The sequence below is a fragment of the Lactuca saligna genome, chromosome 4, assembly GCF_052625555.1.
Source record: "Lactuca saligna cultivar CGN05327 chromosome 4, ASM5262555v1, whole genome shotgun sequence".
NCBI lineage: Eukaryota > Viridiplantae > Streptophyta > Magnoliopsida > Asterales > Asteraceae > Lactuca > Lactuca saligna.
In genome coordinates this window covers 94,814,494-94,823,713 of record NC_136420.1, presented here as the reverse complement: position 1 = coordinate 94,823,713, position 9,220 = coordinate 94,814,494, and the positions used below count along the sequence as shown (strand labels likewise).

At 38.4% G+C, this 9,220-nt stretch overlaps 1 long non-coding RNA gene across 1 annotated transcript; it reads left to right on the top strand.

Moving 5' to 3' along the window:
- The first annotated feature begins 372 nt into the window (after positions 1–372).
- On the top strand, positions 373–1,966 carry LOC145041688 (uncharacterized). The gene is made up of 3 exons (XR_013680362.1): positions 373–480; positions 1,282–1,369; positions 1,883–1,966. It is a non-coding gene; the product is annotated as an uncharacterized LOC145041688 (long non-coding RNA).
- The last annotated feature ends 7,254 nt before the right edge of the window (positions 1,967–9,220 follow it).

Sequence of the window (9,220 nt, the reverse complement as noted above, 5' to 3'; positions counted from 1 at the left end):
TTTATAATATTTGAAGTTAAACTAAGTTTAGAATCATTTGGAATGTATTAGAGGTGATAGGGAAGTCTTATGTGATTCCGATCAAAAAGTCAACTATCGGAATTAACGAAAGTATAACGTCTAAGTTGAAAATAATTAAATCTGATTTTATTGGAAGATCTTTTCTGGGATATTTTTCTTGAAAGTTGTAAATTATCTCGTTAGAAACGTACAGGCGAAAACCTCATCGAAAACGGAGTTTCGAGCGAAAAGTTATGCAATTTTTAGTGTTTAGGGGTAAAACGGGTACCCAAACCGGGTCAAACCCGACCCAACTCGGGTTTTTACCCATTGAAACACGATTTTGAGTCATTTTCCTGCCATTTTCAATTCGTCACCATCCCTATGGGAGATTTTCACATACATGATCAATCTTGATCAAGTTTTGAAGATTAAATCAAGATTTTGAGTGTTCTTGAAGTATCAAGTCTAGTAATCAAGGTATGAACTCTTAATTTTTGGATTAACCCTTGTAATTAGTGAGTTATTAAGAGATTAGGGTTTGATCAAAGTGGGTTTACCACTGATTTAATGAAATTAGGCATGAGTTTATGTTATTAACCTAGAATCTTAAATGGAAATCAAGTAACTACATGTAAACTTGAGAATTAATCATATGGTTTAAGAGTAATTAGTGAAAATTAATAATGAAACCCATGGTTTATACTTGAATTAGAATGGATTACTAAAATATTCAGTGTTATCATTGTAAAAGAAGAACTTGATGATATTGATCATGAGGTTTGATCATGTAAAGGGTAAAATGAAATTATAAAGGGTATAATTGTCCTGTTTTTGTAAAAATCACCAAAAATTATAGAAAAATCGTATGGAGATGTGCTATATATCCCTGGAAAGCTGAGAATGTCTACTTTGATTTTTGTTTTAAAACCAAAATCTAATTCCGGACTTAAAATGGGTGAAAACAGCTATATGTTCAGTGCAGTAAGGCTGAATTTTGACAGCTTTGGAACATTTTGACAGCTTTAGGATGCTGTTTTGTAAAATTCATAGTAAATTATAGAAAAATCATAAAAATGTGAGGTCAGTGGAATTAGAAAGATATAAGAGTATATTTTGTTAATATGTATAATTTATTAGTTATTTTGACATTTAATAAGGGTAAACAGATCTGCAAGTGACAGCTATACAAAGAACAAAAACTAAAATTTCTAAATTGAAAACAACATAACTTGAGAGTAGTTGAGTAATTGCTTATGAAATTTGAAATATGAACTCCAGGGGTATAATTGAAGGTTTTAGAGGCCTGAGGATGGTGTAATTTCATCAGAAAAAGAGGAATTTTATCGCAACATTCGGTTACAGCACAGTGAGTTCAATATAGGGACAATTGTATGTTATGTGTTATATGTGCAATGTGCTTTCTTGTGTTATTGATCTAAGTGGTTATTACTTGATATTGATTTTGATGCCTTTGGCCATGTAGAGCATGACTCGTATCACTTTGGTATTGGCTTTGTGCCTTTGACCATGTAGAGCATGACTCGTATCACTTTGGTATTGGCTTCGGGCTAGGTAGGGCTGAAAGCCTGTATATTCTAGCAACATGATTAAAAGGGATTGTGTTATATGTGCCTCTTGGGCTGGAATTTATGATGCTTATGATCCTAAATTATTGTGTCTTAATTATTGTAATCCCTTGAATCTAACCGTTTATTGATTTGGAAAGCCCTTCATTTGATACACATATAAGCCTTTGTTGTCCTTTGTTTCTTTTTGTTCCTGTCATATTGTTATGTATATGGCATAGCGTTATATTGTATCTATTTTTGAACTCACTAAGTGACGCCCACTTATCCCTTTTAGTGTTTAACTATTTCAGGTGATAAGCATCCAGAGTAAACAGGCTTTGTTGGAGGACTTAGAGTAGTTGACACTACTACGTTTTTACTTGGTATACATATATGTATATGGATATAAATTCCTGGGTAGTTATGTATTTATACAACTAGTTATGAAACTTTGTAAAAACCCTTTTAGTTGGTTTGTATCCATGCTTTTGTATTTAGACCACTAGTGTGAATTATAATTATGAATATGCATGTAGCATGTTTGGCTTTATGGTAATTTTAGTGAATGGGGTCTTACAATAAGTCCATGTAGAGGTTTGGGCCCAATTTGGAAAATTTGGCCATATGTTGGGCCTTGGTTCATTGATTGGTTTTTGGACCTTCAGAGTGTGTGTTTGGACCAAGTTAGGTTAAGGGTGAAATAGTCTTTTTACCCTGAGCATGGACTTATGGTTATGTACTGGAACCTAATTATTAATTAGGTGTTATTTTGATGTTGACAGTTCGGGAATTTGTTAACCAGCAACTGGAGTTTTATCTGTGGGACTTCAACAGTGTGAGGTGAGTCTCCTCACCATACCAATGGGTCGAAGGCACCAATGCCAAACCATTCAGTTAGTTATAGTGTTTGTTGTGGATTCACTATTGATATGTTTATACGCATAAATATGTGAGTGTGCTAGTATTTTATTGACTACATATGTGAAGACCCCCCCCCCCCGGGGGGGGGGGGTAGCAGTTGGATATTAAACCATGGGGGAGCCCATGGCATTCCAGGTAAAGACCACGGGGGGACATGGCAAGTAGTTAAGACCATGTGGGGGAGCCCATGACATATAGGTATAAGACTCTAGGAGGAGCCCACGACATCCCTATATGTTTATATATGTGTTATGTAGTATGATAGTTATGTTCGGTGATATGTAATATGCTTGTTGACTCAGTGTCATTTACATGGAAGACCCCAGGAGGAGCCCGTGACAGATGGATATCAGACCATGGGGGAGCCCATGGCATTCTAGGTAAATACCATGGGGGAGCCCATGGCATGTAGGTATAAGACCCTGGGGGGAGCCCACGACATCCTAGAGTAAGACCTTGGAGGGTTTCCACAGCATCCTTATATGTTTATATGTTTGGCTTATGTATGCTAGTTGATTATGTGATATATGGTACACTAGTTGTTTATGAGATATGTGATATGTTAGTTGTCTTTGTGATACTTGAATGGAAAACCTCGGGGGGAGCTCATGGCAGTTGGATATCAAAACATGTAGGGGGGCCATGACATTCCGTATATGTTGTATGCATGACTTGTATGGTTGATATGATTTATGTGATTATGTGGATTGTGTGGGGTATGTTATGGGGAACTCACTAAGCTTCGTGCTTACAGTTATGTTTATGGTTTCAGGTATCGTTGGTTTTGAAATGAAGGGCTCGGCTTGATTGTAGTGTACACCCGTGTTTTCCACAACATGTATTTTGAGATGAACTCTGATAAATGTTTTAATTAGCAAAGTTTTTGGAATGTTTGGATTAAATGATATTTGTGTTTGACTATAATAAAAATGAAATTTTTACCCTTGATTTTTGGGTCATTACAAGTTGGTATCAGAGCCTTGGTTTGAGGGATTCAAACATACTTTTGGGTGTGTCTGAACTCAAACTGAGGATCTGTAAAGTTTTCAAAAAGAAAATTGTTTTTAAGGAAAAAGTTTTTTAAGACAATAAAGGATGTGGTGCATGCAATAAACTGAGATCAAGTAAGTTTCCCCATAATACCAATATATGTTATTTGTTTTGACTTGATTTATGAATCTGAGAATTGCATGTTAGTTAGGGCTAGGAGAGATTCCTTTACATGTTGTTTGAGCTGGTAGACCTGCATGCTAGTGTTGAGTAGTCAACGATAGATTGGCCTGATATGTGATGCTTGTAGCCTTGGGGATACTGAATGTCATGCTGGAATGAGAATGATTATTGGTATTGGTAATTTCTAATCGTATGCTTTGAAATTTTGTATACGGTTAGGATCTTATAGCCTTAGAATAATTGAGTGTTCTATGACGGTGGATGTGGATAGCATGAGTTGTGGTATGTGGGTTGAATGTTCTATGACGGTTTCATGGGTTGGAGAGTCACTGCATGAATGTTGCTTGCTTTGTGCTTTGTGGAACTCTTGAATGATAAGAGTCAGCTACTAAGTGAGCTACTAAGTGGATATGACGATATCCAGGAGGTGGATGGCTAGCATCATTAGGGGTTCTTTAGTAGCTGATGGCATGGTGAGGTTAGGAACCTAGGAAAGCCTAGGATATGCTCCAATGAGTTTAGTGGGGTGGTAAGGCGAGTTTTGGAACCTAGGGAGAGCCTAGGAGGTGTTTCGGTGGGCATCGTGTTGCTGTTTAGCGGATATTTAGTACATAAGTGGAGTAGGTGGCTTAGAGGATTCGAGATGATTGGTAAGGAGAGTATGGATAAGTGTGGAAGGTAGTATTAAGCCCGTACTACTAAAAGCACAGGATCTATACTCAAATCGGTGAGAGTCTTGGAGAATCTAAGAAGCTAATGGGAAGGATAATTCTTGGTTATGCTCTGATTGTGGGGATAGCTGCTTTGCAAGATGAGGATGAGCACATATGGGGTGAAAGTATCGTAAGACTACAGGGGCATCATAGCATTCACTAATATCAGTTTGGGTGAAAGTGTTGTAAGACTATGAGGAGCTATAGCATTCACTAGTAGTCAGTTTGGGTGAAAGTGTTGTAAGACTACGGGGGAGTCGTAACATTCACTAGTAGTCAGTTGGGGTGAAAGTGTTGTAATACTACGGGGAAGTCATAGCATTCACTAGTAGTCAGTTAGGGTGAAAATGTTGTAAGAGTACGGGGGAGTCGTAGCATTCACTAGTAGTTAGATAGTGTGGAAAGTGTTGTAAAACTGTGGGGGAGCCGTAACATTCACAAGCGGTCAGATAGTATGGGAAGTGCAGAAAGACTGCAAGGTAGCCATGGTATTCATGGATTCGTTCAGATGACTTAGGCCATGATGGGCCAGATCACATGGTTGCGAGTAGGTCACAACATAATAGGAATCAGGAAACAGTAGGTTGAATGGGACCGGACATGAGGTACGACTATAGTTATTCTGGTAGTAATCACCTTTTTTAGTCGGATTCAGTGGCAACGGTAGGTCGAAAGGGACCGACTATAGTTATTATTCTTACTCCTGAAGGTGTCTCCTTCAAAAGGAGTGATCCGATTCAGGAAGAGGGGCAAGCTGTGTAATGTCCGTGTTTATGGGCTTGTCATTAATAGCGATGTAATAGTCTAGGTTAACCTTTGTAGCCCATCTTGAAATAATAGAAGTGTATTATTTGAGTATTATGTGTTTTGTGCTTAACTGTGTGACTTAATTGAATTAAGAATAAAAATAAGCGTCAAAATGAAATGTTAGATAAGCTTGATATCTACGGATAATGTTGTAGTAGTTGAAATGAGGTTCCCGAATATATAAAGAATGCCGAAATCCGAGTTATAACGAAGAAGTTATGATTTGTCGAAGTTTCGAGACAGAACCGGCAACGCTAAATGACCTAAAAAGTGAAATTTATGTTAGAGCGATATTTAGCCCTAGTGATCTAAACGAATGTTGTAGAGTTCATTAAACCGAGAGCGTGAATAAAAGAATGCCCAAATCTGACTTCGTATGAGGAAGTTATGATTTTCTAAGTTTCAGCTTAGCAGTATGCAGCCCGAATACTCGATTCGAGATCGAGTGATTGTTGGTTGAAACAATCTAAATGAGAGTCGAAGATCTCGTTGATAGTAGTGCATTGGTGAAAAGACAGACGAAAACGGACGTCAGATGAAGAAGTTATGAATTTATAACAGAGTTTTCCTATCCCGGCATACTAAAAATAAATAATAAAAATAAAAGTCAAAACTAGCCGACGGAGTATAAACGAAAGTTGTAGAGCGTAGTCTCACCTATGCATGGATATAAAGAACGTCGAAAACGGAGTTCGTATGAAGAAGATATGAATTTTTGAAGTTTATTAAATAATTAAAATATAAATATAATTATTAAACTCGATATTATCTGAAGGGGAGTCACCGGACTTATCCGGGTTACACCCAGTGTAACGCTGTACACCCAGTGTACAACGAAGCATGACCAGCCTCGCACTCGAGTACTCCGAAGACGTAAGCAGTGACGTTTTCCGAGGCGTACGCCCCACGTAGAGCATTACGCCCTGCGTAATGCGAGGTCTCGGCCTCTATAAAAGGCTTGCGAGGGCAGTCGACTCCATTTGCCAAATTCTCTCCTTTTTCTCCTGTTTTGCATCGTTTTGCGTGCCAGAAGTATCCCGAAGCCCCGGTATCAATCCCGAGCCCCGAAAAAAATCCTGAAGCCCCGAACATCCCGAGAAGTAAGATTCCCGAGCCGAAGCTCTGCCCGCGAGGAGCCTAGTTTTTGTGAAGATCTTCCAGATCTACCGAAGAATACTACTTCTGCAGGTCGTAGTGTTGTCCGATCATCTTCTGATCAAGTGAGTGTGTAGTTACTTTCTTCTAACGCATAATTATGAAGTATTTTATATAAAATACGTATTATGTGTATATTTTGTTGTTATAAGTGTGAATGTATAGTCACTTTCTTCTATCTCATAGATCTGATTTATTCTCTATGAAATACGTGTTATGTGTGTGTGCCTCATCTATTATATGGAATATGTATTGATTGAACATGTTATACTGGTTTTAAACTATGTGTGTGTGTATATATATATATATATATATATATATATCTACTAATATGTTGGGTAGAACATGGGTAGATAGTTGATGTGTGATAAACAGATGAGAGGCCTCAATGTTATTGATGTTGACCTAGTCATCTAGCGGAGTATGGATGACGACCACAGACTCTTTGTAGACAGTCCAATGGAACGCTAGCAGGTTCATAACATGTAGGTGTTGTGAACGATGTGTTCACCGGTGTACTCTATCCCCTTCATGGTTACCTTTAGGATATCTATTGTTGAGGAAACCACGTAGCAGTAATGTCCGTCCCGATGAAAATCCTAGATTAGGTCCCTTGAGATACATGTTGTTTTAGGGACATAAAGTGAGGATAACGGGAATGGGTAATCGGGTTATTGTTGGTTAGTGAAATTAAATATAATTATTTATTGTGGGTTGAAAACCCTATATGCTCACCAGGCTCCCAAGCCTGACCCACTCAGTTTATTTGTATTACAGGTAGTGGCGCGAGGGCATAAGATGGATGAATCATCAAGTTGTTTTGTTTACAAGTCTGTATATGTATATATTTATTGAATGACTTGTAATGTTATCGTTTATGCTTTATGGTCTGTATCGGAACATGACATCCCGAGTTTTGATTATATAGTGAAAATGTATCTCTTGATGAAATGCTTTGAAAAATATTATTTTATCATATTTTGTTTTTGGGAACAAATTCCGCAACTCTTTTAAATCAAAAGGATTTACTCTGAAATTATTTTAAAAAGCATAAATGAAATCGGTCTTTTCTGGCCGAGATTTTGGGGATGTCACAGTTGGTATCAGAGCATTAGTTTAAGCGAACTAGGAATTTGTAGGATTTCTAGACTTAAACTTAGAATGCTAAGTGGAGATTGTTAGATGTGTGTCTGTTATATTTCAGACACGAGCACTAGTTTATTTTAGGAAAGTTGCCTAAAATGATTTTATGTGCTAAATGTTATATGCTGCCATATATGATATTAATTGTTCGGATCTATGGTCTGTTGCCGACCAGATCTGGAAACCTTATGTGTTTAGGATTCTAAGTGTATGTCTACGATATTAGAACTAGCATGTAAACGTTTCGGAGTAATAAGGATGATTTGAATATCTATCGTGAATGAGGATCTAATTTCACCTTATTCGGTGTGTAGATCAAAAATGGTGAGAACAAGGAGTGGCGTTGGAAACGCGGATGAAAACAGGAATCAACCGCCAGTGATTGAGCAAATACCTATTGTAGCAGCAGCACCAGAACCAATAACAATGGCTGGGGTGCAAGCCATGATTCGGGCTATGTTAGCTGAACAAACGGATGAGATGCGACAGATGTTGCATGATAATAGGGACAAACCTATGATGCCCATCGAGGAACCTGAATTGATTCCCGAGCAATCGGAGGAAGGGAACAATAGTCGCATTATGAGTCAAGTTGGGACTCAAGGAGAACGAAGGAATGACCCAGAAAGGAGAAACAACAAGGATGGGCGAATGTAGAAGAACTTCTTGGGCGCCAAGCCGCCAAGTCTTTCTGGAAGCCCGAAGCCTGTTGAGATTATGGATTGGATCTCCAAAATGGAGATGGTATTTGAAACTTGAGACTGTAGCAAAAAACAGAAGTTTGTCTTTGCAGTTAGACAACTGAAGACTGGAGTCTTGAGTTGGTGGAAGTTGTTGGCAGATACTATGCCACGAGGAAAAGCCCTGAAAATGTCATGGGATGAGTTCTTGGAACAGTTAAGGGTGTAGTATTGTTCAGAGATAGATCTGATTGATCTGAACAATGAGTTCCAAAACTTAAAGAAGGGTAGGATGAGCATAGATGACTATGCTACTGCATTCACTGAGAAAATGAAGTTATTTTCGTACCTAGTGCCAACGAAACTCTCCAAAATTGAGAGGTTCGCTAATGGACTGCCTGCCGACTTTGGCCTGACAATCAAGATGGCAACCACTCTGAAAATAGTTGTTCGAGCAGCTAAGAATGTGGAGGCCCAGAAGAAGGAAAAGGGTTTGTAAATGATAGAGATTGGTGAAAAGAGGAAGTTCAATAAACCTTCAGGTTCCAACAAGAAAAACAAGTTCTCGAAGTCTAGTTCGAGAGGAGGAGGAGGGGAAACGAAATGGTGCGAAAAATGTAAGAAGAAGCATCATGGAAAATGTGAGGTAGTGGCCACATGTTTTAAATGTGGAAAGCCAGGGCACTATGCCAATGAATGCACCCTCACTAAGAAAGTTTGCTATGGTTGTGGTGAGGAGGGACACATGTCGAGGGATTGCCCGAAAAAGAAGGAGGCAGCAAGACCCAATATTTCGCCAAAGCCGAAGGTGAGAGCATTCCAGATGACACTGGAAGTTGCCAAAGATGAAGCTGATGTCGCTTCAGGTACCTTTCTTGTTAACGAATTGCCTGCCCAAATTCTATTTGATTCTGGAGCCAACTACTCCTTTATTTCACATGAATTTGGTAGAAAACTAGCTTTGCCTGTCGATAGACTAGATAATGTTTTATTAGTCGAAGTTGCTAGTGGCAAGTTTGTACCTATTAGCCATCGTATGAAAACATCTTAATCGACT